The sequence below is a fragment of the Arachis hypogaea genome, chromosome 19, assembly GCF_003086295.3.
Source record: "Arachis hypogaea cultivar Tifrunner chromosome 19, arahy.Tifrunner.gnm2.J5K5, whole genome shotgun sequence".
Taxonomy (NCBI): Eukaryota; Viridiplantae; Streptophyta; class Magnoliopsida; order Fabales; family Fabaceae; genus Arachis; species Arachis hypogaea.
Genome location: NC_092054.1, coordinates 89507031 through 89522614, shown reverse-complemented (window position 1 = coordinate 89522614; position 15584 = coordinate 89507031). Strand labels below are relative to the sequence as shown.

Below are 15584 nucleotides of genomic sequence, written 5' to 3'. Positions count from 1 at the left end.
ACGAGATTTTATTTGTGAAATTCTAAACTATACAAGAAACCGAGCATCAAAATGGCGCCGTTGCCGGGGAATTACAATGGTGCTATGTTATTGGCTATTGTAAATATTTTGAATATGTTTTCCTTTTTCTTCTTTGATTAGTTTTTGCTAGTTTTAGGATTCGGTTTTCTTTGTTTCTTGTTGGAATTTGTTTTTGTTTTCCCTTATCACCATGAATTCTCATCACTTTGGCTATGAGTGTGATTCAAACTATGTTGTAGGAAATGGAAGCTTTAATGAGGATGTGCATCAAGGATTTGGAAATCAAAGATGGGAGGAGCCCCAAGCTTATGAACAACCTTCTTGGCAATAACCTCCTTCCGAATCGAGTTTGACAAGAGTACTTGGGGATATGACTACTCTCCTCACGGAGATGTGTAAGGAACAAAAAGTATTTTATTCCATCCAAGCCGTTCAAGCGCCACCCCAACATGACTACTCTCCGGATTCTTATGGGTATAGTCCAAATCTTAATGCATACCAATCTAATGTGTGTGATGACCCTTATTGTGATTGCCAACCACAACCACCAGATACATATGAACCCCCTCCTCAATATAGCCCTCCACCATACTCACAAGTGTCATACCACCATCCACGTCCATATGACCCTAACCTATACCCACCATACCAACCACCTTATGAACCATATCTAGAGCCACCACCATTCCAACACCAAGACTCCCAAGAACCACAAATTCTGTGTACACCACCTCAAGATTTTCACCAATATGAACCATCTTCCAACTATAATACCTTCCCCTCAAACAATGAACCCTCTCTTCCACCACCACCTTCATCGGAAGACCTGATGCGAGAGCAACAAGAACTTCTAGCTAGGTGTACGAATAACGAAGAAGCGTTTAAGGAGCTAGAAGCAAGGATGTCTATCATAACGGAAGTCATTAGAAAAATGGCCTCATCCCGCCTAAGCCTATGCGATCAAGGCACTCCCATTGTTGAATGTGGAGAAGCACCTAAGAAGCTTAGTGAGTGATAAACCCCAATTTCGTGATTTATCTTGTGCTTATTTTGGGGGATTTTACCACCCTTTCCCACATTTATTCAATGAAATAGCATGGTTTTGTAATTCTCCCTAGAATTTTGTTTAAGTGTAAAAACATGCTTTTTACGCCCTAAATTGGTAATTTTGATTCATTTTAATTCCATTCGATGCCTTGACGTGTGTGTTGAGTGATTTCAGGCTTATAAGGCAAATATTGGATGGAAGAAATGAGTAGAAAAGCATACAAAGGAGAGAATGCATGAAGAAACAAAGATTGGGAATGCATCAAGGGACGTGCATGCGCATAAGGCACGCACACGCAAAAGTGGTCTCGCCTATAGACGCGCATGCGTACATGCCGCTTCTGCGCGGATGGAGAATTTACCAATCGACGCGCACGCGCACATGGCGCGCACGCGCCGGTAATCTTACATGGCCCACTTAAAGGCAAAACGCTGGGGGCAATTTCTGAGCTGCCCAGGCCCAAATCCAACTTATTTCTGAGTGTATTTCATGCAGAATTGAAGTCCAAGCAAAGGGGGGAGTAATTAGTTTAGCCAACATGAGCCTTTAGTTAGTTTTCTAGAGAGAGAAGCTCCCTCTTCTCTCTAGAATTAGGTTAGGATTAGGTTAGATTATCTTAGATTCATGTTTAATTATTTGATTTTATCTTGTTTCTTTTATAATTTCTCATCTCTACATCTTGATTCTCTTAGTTGTGATGCTAATTTCTCATTTGCTCTCTCTTGTAATGATGAACTCATGTTAGATTTGATTTACTTTTAAGGGAATTTAATGTTTGATGTTTCTTTATTGTTGAATTGAGTTGTTGATTTTACTTTTCTTGCACTTAGTGGTTGTTAGATTTTATTATTCTTTCAATTTACGATGTTTACTTTTGTTGCACTCTATGTGTTTGATGAAATATTCTCTTTAGGCAAATCTCTTCAGTGAGGGAGTAAATTTGGAGCTCCAAGGTGAGGAAGAGGAGTTAAAGCAAGAAGTGCAACCAGAGGAGGAGGTAGAGATTATTGAACAAGAGGAAGTAGTGGTTGGATATTTAGGATATGTTGACCACTTCATTGCAATTTCTTGTGAGACGACCCGATGTTTAAATACTTCGGTTAATTCTTATTGGGGTTTGTACTTGTGACAACCAATATTTTGCATGTGAGGATTCTTTGTTGGTTTAGGACTATACTTGCAACGAGATTTCATTTGTGAAATTCTAAACCATACAAGAAACCGAGCATCAGTACCCGGGGTGTCAGTGTACTCTGCGATGAAGTCGGCCAAGTATTGAGATTTGATAGCTGTCCGGGCTTCGTACTTGAGGTCGAATTTGGATAACTCAATTGCCCATTATAGGATTCTTCTAGCTAAGTCTGTTTTCTGTAAGATCCCCTTTATGGGTTGGTTGGTCTGCACTCTGATAGTGTGAGCTTGAAAGTATGGTCGGAGTCGTCGGGAAGTGAGTATGAGGGCGTAGGCAAACTTTTCTATCTTTTGATGGTTCAGTTCAGCCCCTTGTAAAGCCTTACTGATGAAGTAAATGAGTTGTTGCCCACTTTCGTCTTCTCTGACTAGTGCTGATGCTATTGCCCGACTTCCTACGGCGAGGTATAGTATGAGCTCTTCGCCTTCCCGAGGCCGAGTAAGGATGGGTGGTTGCCCCAGAAATTTCTTGAAATATTGGAAGGCTTGTTTGCATTCTGGGATCCACTCGAACCTCTTTCCCTTCTTTAATGTTGCATAGAAGATGAGAGATCTTAAGACTAATACAGCTAGGAACCTAGACAGAGCCGCTAGTCTTCCATTGAGCTGCTGGACCTCTTTGACACAGGTCGGACTTTTCATGCGAAGTATGGCCTGGCACTTATCTGGGCTTGCTTCGATTCCTCTTTCGATGAGCATGAAGCCCAAGAATTTGCTAGCTTTTACCGCGAATGTGCACTTTGCAGGGTTAAGTCACATAGCATGCTTTCTTATGGTGTCGAACACTTTAGGGAGGTCGGACAACAACGATTCCTCACTTTGTGTTTTTACTAGCATGTCATCTACATAAACCTCCATTAGCTTTCCAATGTGGTCGACAAAGACTTCATTCATCAATCTTTGGTATGTAGCTCCTGCGTTTTTGAGTCCAAATGGCATGACTATGTAGTAGTAATTTACCTTTGGAGTTAAGAATGATGTTTTCTCCTGGTCGGATTGATACATTGGGATTTGATTGTATCTCGAGTAAGCGTCCATGAAGGAGAGATACTGATAGCCTGATGAAGCGTCGACTAGTGTGTCGATCTTCGGGAGTGGGTAAGGATCCTTTGGGCATGCTTTTTTGAGTTCGGTGTAATTGGTACACATCCACCACTTTCCATTTGACTTTTTGACCAGCACCACATTGGCTAGCCATAATGGGTACTTTACCTTTCTTATGAACCCTGCCTCCAACAATGCCTATACCTGCTCCTCTACAACTTGCGACCTTTCTGGACCGAGCTTCCTACGTTTTTGCTATATGGGCCGAGACCCTGGGTATACAGCTAACTTGTCACACATTAGTCCGAGATCAATACCAGGCATGTTGGCGGCCTTCCATACAAAGAGGTCGGAGTTATCTTTTAGGAGCTTTATTAGCAGTTTCTTTAAGTCTTCCCTCAGATTCGCCCCTATATTTGTTGTTTTGTCTTGAGTGTCTCCAATTTAAACTTCTTGGGTTTCCCCTTCTGGTTGAGGGCGGAGTTCTTCGCGAGCTCAAATTCCCCCGAGTTCTATAGTATTGGTTTCTTTTCCTCTAGGGTCACCTTTAAGGTTCACACTCTCGTTGTAACAGTGTCGCGCGAATTTTTGGTCTCCTTTTATGGTAGCGATCCCTTCTGGAGTTGGGAACTTCATGCATAGGTATGGGGTGGAGACCACAGCGGCGAGCTGATTTAGTGTTGTCCGACCTATTAAAGCATTGTAGGCTGAGCTCGCGTCGACTATGATGTAGTCTATGCTTAACGTCCTAGACAGAGTTCCTTTCCCAAAAGATGTGTGTAGTGCGATGTACCCCAGTTGTTGGATTGGGGCGTCTCCTAGTCCGAATAGGCTATTTGGATATTCTCTGAGCTATTTTTCTTGCAAACCAAGCTTGTCGAAGGCGGATTTGAATAAGATATCCGTGGATCTGCCTTGGTCTACTAGTGTTCGGTGGAGATTGGCATTAGCAAGTATGATTGTAATGACTACGGGGTCATCATGCCTCGAGATGATGCCTACGGCGTCTTCTTGAGTGAAGTTAATAGTGGGGAGGTCAGGTGTCCTGTCCCCTCCTCCAACATGGTACAACTCTTTGAGCTGTCTTTTACGGGACGACCTAGAGATCCCTCCTCCTGCGAATCCACCATTTATCATATGCACATGCCTTTCAGGGGTGTGAGGGGGACGTTCAGTTCGTCCAACCTCTTCGTCCCTTCTTCGCTTCTTCGGTTCGTCTGTTTTGTTGGCCAGGAACCTATCTAGTCTTCCTTCCCGGGCTAGCTTCTCTATGACATTCGTTAGGTCGTAGCATTCTGACGTGGCAGAAATTGGCGAGTCAAGAATTGTTATAAGATATACGTTGCAAGTATAGTTCTTAACCAACCAGAAATCCGCTTATCAATTTAGAAGGGTGTCACAAAAATTAAAATTAAAATACTGGGAGTATGAATCCCAGGTCATCTCCCAACGAGTTGCAGAAAGGTGTGCCATTTTATTGATCAGATATTTTCAAAAAGGGTTTGAGTTGAATAAACAGGAAATTAAATTAGAGGAATTAAATAATTTAAATAAAAGCCTTAACATGGAGTAGATTAGTTGGAAGCCCTATTCTTGTTGAAGTACTCTCAAGATTAATTGATAATTGAAGGTTGTTCTGTTTAGTTATCCCTTACTAGGTAAGGGAAAGTCAAACAAGTTGGAATGCTACTTCTATTCACAAGTTCCAACCCACTCAATTAAAAGGGATTGGTGTTAGTGACTAGAGGGTAATCCAACAATAAACCCAATTACAATTTTTTCTTTTTGAGCATTCCAACTCATGGGTTCCTTTCAATCAACTCCCCATCAAGTTAGGAAACTACTCGCTCATTGTGAATGTGGAATTCATAACATAGGAAAGGGAATTAAAGAAAGACATGATAAATAAAAATCAAAGAAATCAATTAAAAATAGAAGTAATTCTTGTATTAATAAATTCTAAAAAAAATTCAATAGTAAAAATGAGTAAATTAAAGGACATGGAAGAGTAAGAGCCAAGTAAAGAAAACGAACTAGAATGACGAAGTCTTGATGAGGTAATAACTCTTCTCAATATCCCAATGCAAAAAGCAATAGAAATAAAATCCTAAGAACTATGAATGTGTAGAGAGAAAACCTAGAGGAGGAGTAAAACTAGATCTAAAAACTAAAAATTTTGTAGAATGAATGTTGTTTTCGGTCTCTGCATGTTCTCTGGCTCTAGTCTGCTTTTCTGGGCCGAAAACTGGGTCAAAACAGGGCCCAAAATTGCCCCCAGCGAATTCTGCAGATTATGCAGATCGCGCACGTCACGCGATCACGTCATTCATGCAGCCGCGTCATTCGGCGTTTTTCCCTGCCATGCGAGCGCGTCGTCCACGCCTCCGCGTCACTTGTGCCATTCCAATCCGCGCGGTCGCGTGAGCCATGCGGCCGCATCACTGCGATTTCCTCTCTTTTGCACGGTCGCGTGAGCCATGCGGCCGCGTCACTTCTCGCTAGTCATCTCCTCAATTTCTTGTGTTCCTTCCATTTTTGCAAGCTTCCTTTCCAATCTCCAACTCATTCATGCCCTATAAAGCCTGAAACACTTAACACACAGATCACAGCATCGAATGGAATAAAGGAGAATTAAAATACATAATTAAAAGTCTCTAGGAAGCAAGTTTTCAATCATGTAATAATTTTAGGAAGGAAATATAAATGCATGCTAATTATATGAGTAAGTGGGTAAAGATCACGATAAAACCACACAATTAAACACATTATAAACCATAAAATAGTGGTTTATCAACCTCCCCACACTTAAACATTAGCATGTCCTCATGCTTAGTTGAAGGAGATAAAATAAATGAGTAGGAACATGTAAAACTCATGCAATGCAATGCAACTTATATATGTGAATGCAACTATATGATTCTTGTCCACTTGATCAATAGTAAATAAGCTCTTCAAAATAATTACAAATCAAATTCCACTATTTCAATTCTTATACAGTAAGAACAGATAAAAATGCAAGAAAGTAGCTCATGAAAGCAGGGAACATAGAATTTTAAGCATTGAACCCTCACTGATGATGTATGTACGCTCTAATCTCTCTAGTGTATAGGGCAATCACTCTATCCTTTTCTAATCATGCTCTCTAATTTTTTTGTTCTTCTCCTAACTAATCAACAACATTTAATATACCAATGCAAACATCATGAGGTCTTTTCAAGGTTGTAATGGGGCCAAGGTAATGGTAAGGATACATATATGGCTAAGTAAGCTTATAAACTGAATCTTTAATTAACCCAAGCTTTAACATAACCTATATATATTCTATATAACTTTAGAATTCATGCCTAGCTACCCAGAATTTCCCTTTCACATTCCATACTCGTGTATCAACTTTTTATTTTAATTTTATCATACATGCATTAATCTTTGAATTCTTAACTTAGCATTGGAGTAATTTTTGTCCCCTTATTTATTTATTGAATATTTTTGGTTTTTTTTTTAACATAAACATAAAAATAAACATAGCTTATCAATGCACATAGATTTTTAATTCTTATAGTTTCACATGAGTAGGTATCCAAATTCCCATTATATTATCATGACACATTCCTTTATTATCTTTTGTTCCCACAATTTCCCATACTTAATTAGCACACACAATTCTATCTTAAGCTAACCAAAGATTCAATTTAGGATATATAATTGTTTTTCCGCTTAAGGCTAGTAATGTGGTAAAATATAGAATAAATGGGATTTAAAGGCTCAAAGTGGCTAACAAAGGTAATTGAAAGGGTAGGTTTAATTTGGATAAGTGAGTTTAAACAAATAATGGCCTCAATCATATGCAAGCATACAAATATAATAAACATTTGACATATAGGATGATACAAAATATAGATTACAATCATAGAGAAGTAAACACACAAGAATAAAATAATTATGGTTAAATAATATTACCATGCATAAAGGCTCAAATCTCACAGGTTGTGTGTTCTTTTAGCTCAAAAATCATGTTCCAAATACAACTTCAAGCAAATTTAACATAAGAGTTTTAATTAAAGTTAGTGAAATTTTGTTCTGAAAATAGGGTCTTAGAGGAAAACTTATTGTCTTTTCAATCAAGTAGAACATGCATGTAACTAACCTATTACTATGCAATTTATCCTATTCTACAAAAGAAAAACTAACTAAATATCCTAATTTATTGGTGTTTAGAGAAGAGAAATTACCTCCGGAAGTCAGGTACTGACCGACCTCCCCACACTTAAGGCTTTGCACCGTCCTCGGTGCCATCTGTCAGGAACAAAGGTGGGCTGATAGCAGTATCTCCACAGTCGGGACCATCATGGCTTCCTGTGCTGGTAAAGAAAGTGGAGTCCGGGGTGTCTGAGTCCTTGAATTTTCCCATAATCAGCTCCTTGAGGTATGTGAATCGGCGCTTGTTACGGCGCTCTCTCATCTTAGCTTTGTGTTCTTGCCGATCCAACCTTTTGAGTATCTGATGGAGCAGTTGGTCTATTGTAGGTGCTTGTGGTGTTGAAGAAGGAATATCTTCGACTGGTTCAGTAGGATGGCTTGTGGCGGCTGGTAGAGGTCTGATGTATTGCCTGTTAGGGACATACTGATCATCCCGTGGGAGCACGGCTTTGGTGTCCCCAGTTCTGTAGAAAATTCCGGCTGCTGAGACAAGATCTGAGACCAAGGCGGGAAAAGGTAAGTTGCTCGTAATTTGTACGTGTCCCATGGCATTCTGGATGTGTCTTGGTAGGTTCAGAGGTTGGTCTGTAAGGATGCACCATAGTAGAACGGCCATGTCCGCAGTGAAGGAAGACTCGTGAGTGCTCGGAAAGACGTAATGGGACATGATCTGTGCCCATACGCGAGCCTCCAAGGTAAGTGCTGAAGCCGATATTCCCTTAGGGCAGGTACGATGGTATCCGTAGATCCAATGGCTACCAGGTAGTGTGATAACTCTGAGAACGGCGTCCCAGTCAAATTGGTACATCTGGCGCTTGAGTGCGGCTTCTTGAAAGGCGTCCAATCCAAGAGGAAGATCTCGAGCTCCTTGTTTTTCTTCATCCTCTCTCCATGGTACAGCTTTAAATGTTGTCCATTAACTTTGATAAGTTCAGAGCTTGAAGGATGACTTAGGTTAAAAACTCCGTACGGTTCGGCCTTCTCTACTCTGTATGGACCTTCCCATCTTGATCTCAACTTGCCTGGCATAAGCCTCAGTCGAGATTTGTACAGGAGGACTAAATCCCCAGGTTGGAACTCTTTTCTCTTGATGTGCTGATCATGTACAGCCTTCATCTTCTCCTTGTATAGTCTTGAGTTCTCATAAGCTTCTAGGCGAAGGCTTTCCACTTCTTGCAGTTGCAACTTCCTTTCAGCTCTGGCTTTCTCAATTCCCATGTTGCACTCCTTTAATGCCCAAAAGGCTTTGTGCTCTACTTCAACAGGGAGATGACAAGCTTTTCCATAAACTAAACAGAAAGGACTCATCCCAATGGGTGTTTTATATGCTGTTCTGTATGCCCAGAGTGCATCTTGTAGCCTGGTGCTCCAGTCTCTTCTATGAGGTTTGACTATCTTCTACAAGATATGCTTTATCTCTCTATTTGACACCTCGGCTTGCCCATTAGTCTGAGGATGGTAGGCTTTTGCAACCTTATGAATTATCCCATGCTTCTTCATTAATCCTGTTAGTCTCCTGTTACAAAAATGGGTGCCTTGATCGCTCACGATTGCTCGTGGTGATCCAAAGCGACAAATAATGTGGTTTCTTACAAAGGAAATGACAGTGTTAGCATTATCAGTGCAGGTAGGAATTGCTTCCACCCATTTGGAAACGTAATCCATAGCTAACAATATATAAAAATAACCATTAGAATTTGGAAATGGACCCATGAAGTCAATGCCCCAAACATAAAAAATTTCACAGAAAAGCATAATTTGTTGAGGCATCTCATCCCTCTTGGATATATTACCAAATTTTTGGCATGGGAAACAAGATCTACAAAATTCAGCAGCGTCTCTAAAAAGAGTAGGCCACCAGAATCCACAGTCTAAGATTTTTCTAGCTATTCTTTGAGGGCCAAAATGTCCTCCACTCTCAGATGAGTGACAGACCTCTAAGATGGACTGGAATTCTGATTGAGGCACACACCGTCTAATTACCTGGTCAGCGCCACATCTCCATAAATATGGGTCATCCCATATATAATATTTAGACTCGCTTTTCAGCTTGTCTCTTTGATGCTTAGAAAAGTTTGGAGGAAAGGTGCGGCTAACTAGATAATTAGCTACAGGTGCATACCAAGGGACTACCTCAGATACTGCTTGCAGGTTATCAAATGGGAAATTATCAGCTATAGGAGTGGGGTCATCTGTAATGTGCTCAAGGCGACTCAAGTGGTCTACCAATAAATTCTGGTTACCACTCTTATCCTTAATTTCCATATCAAATTCTTGTAATAGTAGTATCCAACGTATAAGCCTTGGTTTGGACTCCTTTTTAGCTAATAGATACTTTAGAGCTGCGTGGTCTGAGTACACTACTACCTTCGTACCAAGTAAATAGGCTCGGAATTTATCCAGTGCAAAAACAATAGCAAGAAGCTCTTTCTCAGTAGTAGTGTAATTGGACTGAGCGGCATCTAAAGTTTTAGACGCATAAGCAATAACAAAGGGGTCCTTACCTTCACGCTGAGCAGTGCTGCTCCTACTGCATGGTTGGAGGCGTCACACATTATTTCAAATTGCTAGCTCCAGTCTGGTCCTCTCACAATTGGAGCTTGAGTCAGGGCGGTCTTCAGCTTATCAAATGCTTGTTTGCAATCCTCAGTGAACTCGAACTTAATATCCTTCTGCAGTAGTCTGGATAAGGGAAGTGCTACCTTACTGAAGTCCTTAATGAATCTCCTGTAAAAACCTGCATGGCCAAGGAACGAACGGACTTCCCTCACAGAGGAGGGGTAAGGTAAAATAGAAATAACATCCACCTTTACTGGATCTATAGAAATGCCAGTATTAGACACAACATGTCCTAGTACAATACCTTGTTTTACCATAAAGTGACATTTTTCAAAATTTAATACAAGGTTTGTACTGACACATCTATCTAATACTCTAGATAATCCATCTAAGCAAAGGCTAAAGGAATCGCCATATACACTAAAATCATCCATAAAAACTTCCATACAGTCCTCAATAAGATCAGAGAAAAGGCTCATCATGCACCTTTGGAAGGTAGCTGGTGTATTGAATAAGCCAAAGGGCATTCTCTTGTAAGCATAGGTCCCAAAAGGACATGTAAAAGTGGTCTTTTCCTGATCTTCAGGAGCTATATGAATCTGGAAATTACCTGTGTAACCATCTAAAAAACAATAATGTGATTTATCTGACAGGTGATCCAGTATTTGATCAATGAATGGAAGAGGATAGTGATCCTTACGAGTGGCTTGGTTGAGGCGTCTGTAGTCAATGCAGACCCTCCAGGCGTTCTGAACTCTGGTTGCCATGAGATCTCCATGCTCATTCTTTACTGTAGTGATTCTAGACTTCTTGGGCACCACTTGTACTGGGTTTACCCATTCACTGTCTGAAATGGGGTAGATGATATCTGCCTCCAATAGTCTGGTCACTTCCTTTTTGACAACCTCTAAGATAGTGGGGTTCAGTCTTTTCTGGGGTTGACGGATAGGTCTTGCTCCCTCTTCTAAAAAAAATCCTATGCTCACAGACTTGAGGGTTGATGCCTACTATGTCTGCCAAACTCCAACCAATTGCCTTCTTGTGCCTCCTCAGCACACTAAGTAACTGCTCTTCTTATTGAGAAATGAGTTCCATTGCAATGATAACTGGAAACTTCTGCTCATCTTCAAGGTAAGCATATTTGAGGTGTGGAGGAAAGGGGTTTTAATTCTAACTTCTGATCATAGTCAGGCTCTGGGTTGTCTGGAGCTGGTAACAATGGTAAAGCACTGTCATTGTCCTCTAAGAATGTCCCCACACTTGGACCTTGTCCTATGTACTTCTCTTCAAATTCCTCCTGGTGAACTTCAGCCACGGTTTCATCTATGATGTCACACTGGAGAATAGAATGATCCTCCGGAGGATGCTTCATAACTCCATTCAGATTGAAGATTACTACTCGGCCATCTATTTCAAAAGAGTATGTTCCTGAAAAAGCATCTAATTTAAATTTCGAGGTCTTCAGGAATGGTCTTCCGAGTAGGATTGATGATGGCTTCTCTGAGTCATTTTGGGGCATCACCAGGATATAAAAATCAATGGGAAATGTGAGCCCCTTAATGCCCACTAATACATCTTTAGCAACTCCAGCCACTGTAATAATGCTTTTATCCGCTAACACAAAACGAGCTGCCGACCTTTTTAAGGGAGGGAGCCTCAAAATATCATATATAGACAAAGGCATTATACTCACACATGCTCCTAAATCACACATGCAGTCAGAAAATACTACACCACCAATAGTACAATTAACCATACATGGACCTGGGTCACTACACTTTTCAGGTAAACCTCCCATTAAAGCAGATATGGAACTACCTAAAGGAATAGTTTCTAATTCATTAATTTTATCTTTAGGTATATATAAATCTTTTAGAAACTTTGTATATTTAGGTACCTGTTGAATAACATCAAAAAGAGGAACAGTTACCTCAACCTTTTTGAATATCTCTACCATTTTGGGATTAGGTTCCAGCTGCTTCCTGGGCTTCCTTGCAAGTTGTGGAAATCGAATGGGAGTGGTGTCTTCTGCAGTGTCTGCGCCCTTTGGTGCTTCCTCCTGTGGTTGAACTTCTTCTTTTTCAGCCATGTCCTGTATGTCCTCTTCCTCTTCAACATCTTCTATTTCCACTACCTCTTCAGCTGAGGCGTGTTCTGGTGGGCTTGGCTCCTCCTGATTCCTCTCCTGCAGTGTGGTTCCAGACCTTAGGGTGATGGCATTAATGCCACCCTTTGGATTGGGTAATGGTTGAGAGGGGATTCCACTGGAGCTCAAAGGCTGGTTATTGGAGTTATTCATTGATCCAATATGTGAGACAAGAGCTTGCAAAGTAGAGTTCAGACTATTTAGTGTAGCATAAAGGTTATTTTCCATGGTCTGTTGTCTCCGATCAATAGATTGTAGTAAGTCTTCATTAGAAGATGAAGAAGGATAAGTAATTTGAGAGGTCTGCTGTTGGGTATTCTATGGTCCTTGGGATTGCCTTAGGTGAGGTGCTCTGTAAGGCTGGTTCTGGTTCTGCTGCCTGTTGTTGTTATTATTCCACCTCTGATTTCCCCGATTGTCTCTGCCTCCTCTGTTGTTATTGTCCCTCCAATTCTGGTTAGAATTGTCCTGCCATCCATGGCTGTAATTGCCACCTTGATTGTACCCTTGGTTGGGGTGGTCATAGAAGTTATGAGTGGCTGCCACGGTGTTGTCTTCCTACTGGAACTGCGAACATTCATTAGTATAATGGCTATAATTAGCACAGACTCTACAAACTCTCTATGGGACTAACTGTTGGCTTTACTGTGGTGGAGAAGGTTGAGCTTGCTAACTTGTTGATTCAATTGCATCTGCTTCAGCAAGTTGGTCATTTCACAGATACTCTGAGTTAGAGCAGTAGTCTTTTTGCTAGAGGATACTTCTGCAACGGCTTTTGAACGGCCTTGTTTCTGCCTGTGATTTCAAGTAGATTCAGATAAGTCGCTGATCAATTGCCATGCCTCATCAGTGGTCTTGTACTTTTTCATAGACCCATTGCTAGCACTTTCCAATGTGGTCTTATCTTGGGGCCTCATGCCCTGTGTGACGTAACCGAGTAACACTATCTTGTCAATCATATGGTGGGGGCATGCTTCTAGAAGATTATTGAAGCGCTCCCAGTATTCATAGAGAGTCTCAGATTCGTCCTGAACAATCATGGAAATGTCTTTCCTCAGTTTATTAGTAACTTCAGCTGGAAAGAACTTTTCCAAAAATTCTCTTCTAAGTGTATCCCAGTCGGATACAGTTGCTACGGGTTGAGTGTAGTACCACTCTCTTGCCTTTCCCTCAAGAGAAAATGGGAAAGCTTTCAACAAAATTGAAGTTTCATTTGCACCATCACGCCTGACAGTAGAACAGGCTGCTTGAAAATCTCTCAGGTGCTTGATAGGCTCTTGAGCAGGTAAGCCATGAAACTTGGGCATCAAATTGAGCAGTGAAGTCTTTATTTCAAAGTCTGTAGTCACCACTGGGTGATGCACTTGAAATGGTTGCATTGAAAAATCAGGGGCTCCAGCCTCCTGGATAGTAACTCTCCTAGCTGCTGTCATGTCATCTGCACGTAAATCAACTGAATCAGTAGAATGGGGGTTGGTTTCTTCCTCAAGTGACATTTCAGATCGGCCCTCAGAGAGGACTAACCGATGTCGAGCTTGCCTTATTCGTGAAATAGTTCTTTCAATCTCAGGATCGAATACTAGCAAGCTTGGATCAGGAAGTGAACGTGTCATCTAACGAAAGAAACAAGCAGCTCATAGTAGCAAGATAAAATAAAATGCAAATAAATAAATTCCAATCAATAACTTAGCACTCTATTGCAACTCCCCGGCAACGGCGCCAAAAATTGACGTGATGGAAATTGGCGAGTCAAGAATTGTTATAAGATATGCGTTGCAAGTATAGTTCTTAACCAACTAGAAATCCGCTTATCAATTTAGAAGGGTGTCACAAAAATTAAAACTAAAATACTGGGAGTATGAATCCCAGATCGTCTCCCAACGAGTTGCAGAAAGGTGTGCTATTTTATTGATCAGATGTTTTCAAAAAGGGTTTGAGTTGAATAAACAGGAAATTAAATTAGAGGAATTAAATAATTTAAATAAAAGCCTTGACTGGGAGTAGATTAGTTGGAAGCCCTATTCTTGTTGAAGTACTCTCAAGATTAATTGATAATTGAAGGTTGTTCTGTTTAGTTATCCCTTACTAGGTAAGGAAAAGTCAAACAAGTTGGAATGCTACTTCTATTCACAAGTTTCAACCCACTCAATTAAAGGGATTGGTGTCAGTGACTAGAGGGCAATCCAACAATAAACCCAATTACAATTTTTCTTTTTGAGCATTCCAACTCAAGGGTTCCTTTCAATCAACTCCCCGTCAAGTTAGAAAACTACTCGCTCATTGTGAATGTGGAATTCATAACATAGGAAAGGGAATTAAAGAAAGACATGATAAATAAAAATCAAAGAAATCAATTAAAAATAGAAGTAATTATTGTATTAATAAATTCTAAAAATAATTCAATAGTAAAATTGAGTAAATTAAAGGACATGGAAGAGTAAGTGCCAAGTAAAGAAAACGAACTAGAATGACGAAGTCTTGATGAGGTAATAACTCTTCTCAATATCCCAATGCAAAAAGAAATAGAAATAAAATCCTAAGAACTATGAATGTGTAGAGAGAAAACCTAGAGGAGGAGTAAAACTAGATCTAAAAACTAAAAATTGTGTAGAATGAATGTTGTTTTCGGTCTCTGCATGTTCTCTGGCTCTAGTATGCTTTTCTGGGCCGAAAACTGGGTCAAAACAGGGCCCAAAATCGCCCCCAGCGAATTCTGTAGATTATGTAGATCGTGCACGTCACACGATCGCATCATTCATGCAGCCGCGTCATTTGGCGTTTTGCCCTGCCATGCGAGCGCGTCGTCCACGCCTCCGCGTCATTTGTGCTATTCCAATCCTCGCGGTCGCGTGAGCCATGCGGCCGCATCACTGCGATTTCCTCTCTTTCGCACGGTCGCGTGAGCCTTGCGGCCGCGTCACTTCTCGCTGGTCATCTCCTCAATTTCTTGTGTTCCTTCCATTTTTGCAAGCTTCCTTTCCAATCTCCAACTCATTCATGCCCTATAAAGCCTGAAACACTTAACACACAGATCACGACATCGAATGGAATAAAGGAGAATTAAAATACATAATTAAAAGTCTCTAAGAAGCAAGTTTTCAATCATGTAATAATTTTAGGAAGGAAATATAAATGCATGCTAATTATATGAATAAGTGGGTAAAGATCACGATAAAACCACACAATTAAACACATTATAAACCATAAAATAGTGGTTTATCACATTCGTTGGTGGGGTGCCCATAGACTCGGTGGTATTCGCAATACTCTGTCCGACGAGGTGGTGAGATCTTCTCAAGGTTGCATATCTCTCTGTAGACATCCACAACAGACACCCTGAGGGAAATGTAGTTGTGGTGTTTTCTAGGTTTCTCAGTA

The 15584-nt window shown here is 40.7% G+C and overlaps 1 non-coding gene across 1 annotated transcript; it reads left to right on the top strand.

Moving 5' to 3' along the window:
* Positions 1-13159: 13159 nt before the first annotated feature.
* Positions 13160-13267, top strand: LOC112781246 (small nucleolar RNA R71). Its single transcript, XR_003192034.1, has one exon. It is a non-coding gene; the product is annotated as a small nucleolar RNA R71 (small nucleolar RNA).
* Positions 13268-15584: the final 2317 nt, after the last annotated feature.